This window comes from Microtus ochrogaster, chromosome 4 (assembly GCF_000317375.1).
Source record: "Microtus ochrogaster isolate Prairie Vole_2 chromosome 4, MicOch1.0, whole genome shotgun sequence".
NCBI classification, from domain to species: domain Eukaryota; kingdom Metazoa; phylum Chordata; class Mammalia; order Rodentia; family Cricetidae; genus Microtus; species Microtus ochrogaster.
In genome coordinates this window covers 45,872,114-45,874,382 of record NC_022011.1, presented here as the reverse complement: position 1 = coordinate 45,874,382, position 2,269 = coordinate 45,872,114, and the positions used below count along the sequence as shown (strand labels likewise).

Below are 2,269 nucleotides of genomic sequence, written 5' to 3'. Positions count from 1 at the left end.
TAATGGGGTCTAGTGCCCTCCTCTGGCCTGCAGGCATACACACAGACAGAATATTGTATACATAATAAATAAGTAAATAAATAAATATTTTTTTAAAAAAGGAAAATCTCTCTGAAAAATTCATCTGTTTAACATTTTTCTCAAGTAAAAATCACTTAAATAGGGGCGGGAGAAATGGCTCAATTAAGAGCACAGACTGCCCATCCATACAACCCAGTTTCAGTTCCCAGCAGCCACACAGTGGCCAACAACCATGTGTAACTCCAGCTGCAGAGGAGCTGATGCTCTCTTTTGGCCTCTGCAGGCTCCTGCATGCATATGGTGTGTATGCACATATACTCAGGTATACAAGTATACACATAAACATTTACATTTTCCCCTTTAACCGTCTTTAGACTTTCTTCTTGCTCCCCAAAACAAAGTATCAGATTTCTCACACTTTTATTCTCTTTTTCAGGATTTTTTAAATGTCCTGGTGTGAAGAACTGAATCCCAGATCACATTCATGCACATGCTGGGCTGCTAAGCTCCATCCCCAACAGGTGACTTTTATCTCAGACTTCCTGTCCTGAAGTCAAAGCTATGTTACCATGCCAGCTTGCTACCCTTTTTTAAAATACAAAACCACAAAAATCAGAAAGCTGAAGAGCCGGGCGGTGGTGGCGCACGCCTTTAATCCCAGCACTCGGGAGGCAGAGGCAGGTGGATCTCTGTGAGTTCGAGACCAGCCTGGTCTACAGAGCTAGTTCCAGGACAGGCTCCAAAGCCACAGAGAAACCCTGTCCCGAAAAAAACAACAAAAAAAAAAAAATCAGAAAGCTGAGGCTGGAGGGGCAGCTCAGCAGTAGGCATGCGCACTGCTCTTGTGGAGGATCTGAATTGGATTCCCAGCTCGCATATCATATGGCTCACTTCCACCTTCCAGTTCCAGGGGTTCTGAAAATCTCTTTTGGTGTCCAGGAAACCTGTGTTTACACACACTCCCCCACCCACACACATACACAAAGTAAGAATAGAATAATAACTCCTTTTTTAAAAAAAAAAAATTACAAAGCTGTTCATAATATCGGGCAAGAAGCCCAGATCCACTTCTGTTGTGATTGAAGTTTCAGTCCTGGTTTTATGGATGCCCTGCTAAAACTCCTCAAAAGGCTGTGTGAGAGATGGCTCAGTGGTTAAGAGCATTGCCTGCTCTTCCAAAGGTCATGAGTTCAATTCCCGGCAACCACATGGTGGCTCACAGCCATCTGTAATGAGGTCTGCTGCCCTCTTCTGGTCTGCAGACATACACACAGACAGAATATTGTATACTGTATACATAATATATAAATAAGTATTTTTAAAAAAAAAGGCTATGTGACCTTTGGAAAGTCACATAGCGTTCCCTGGCACTGTTCATACCTGGGAAAGAAAACGGAGAGACCTGGGTTCCCTACGGAGCCGTCCAGTCTAACCCAGCATGCAGTGGTCTTTCTCTACAGCAGGCAGGACAGAGGATTTGCTCTGGGCTTCGTGAGTAGGGTGGGTATGAGTGTGCTGGCGGGTCATTTCTGCAGGCACAGACTGCCTCTGAGTTAGTTCACCCAACCAAACTTCATCTGAAAAAAGAACATATGCATCTTGGCAGACTTTCCTGATTTTAGACAACACAACATATGTATAGATCACATAAGTTCACTCAGAAAACCATTTCCCATATCTCCGCAAAGAGCTGCAAAAGAGTTTCCTGCTCTAGGCTTCATTATCTGTAAAGAGGTGGGGTCAGATGAAAATCCTGCTCAAACAGGAAGATTGCATATTCAAAAGAGATGGCCCAACACCCAAGGGAAGAGAAGGACAGCCACCAACCAGTAGTTACTGCCTTTCCCTCCCTGAAACTTACAGGTATTTTAAGATAAACTACACCTCTGTGTCTCCACCTACCTGCTCTACTTTTGCCTTTGAAGAGGGTGTGACTGGGCTTGCACTGGTTTTTAGTCAAGATAAGGATTAGATTTGTCAGTTCTGAAGATTCTGACACGGGGAACTGAGCCCCTTCTCACTTTCAGTTCTGTACGTCTATATTGTCCCAAGTGATTTGTGTGTGTTTTTTTTTTAATTTCTTCCTTCTTTTCTTTCTCTCTCTCTCTCTCTCTCTCTCTCTCTCTCTCTCTTTCTTTCTTTCTCTTTGATACATGGTTTCCTGTGTATTTCTGGCTGGTCTTGAACTCAGTCAGAGATTCTCAAAGGTGTGAGTCAACACCACTAGCAACAGGTGATTTTTTTTCTT

The 2,269-nt window shown here is 43.4% G+C and overlaps 1 long non-coding RNA gene across 1 annotated transcript in view; it reads right to left on the bottom strand.

Annotated features, from left to right (window-relative positions):
* The window catches only part of LOC113455952, a 6,924-nt gene that overhangs the window by 3,007 nt on the left and 1,648 nt on the right, over nt 1-2,269 (bottom strand). The window contains exon 2 of the long non-coding RNA XR_003376852.1: nt 1,402-1,598. This is a non-coding gene — a long non-coding RNA (uncharacterized LOC113455952). The remainder of the gene's footprint in view (nt 1-1,401; nt 1,599-2,269) is intronic.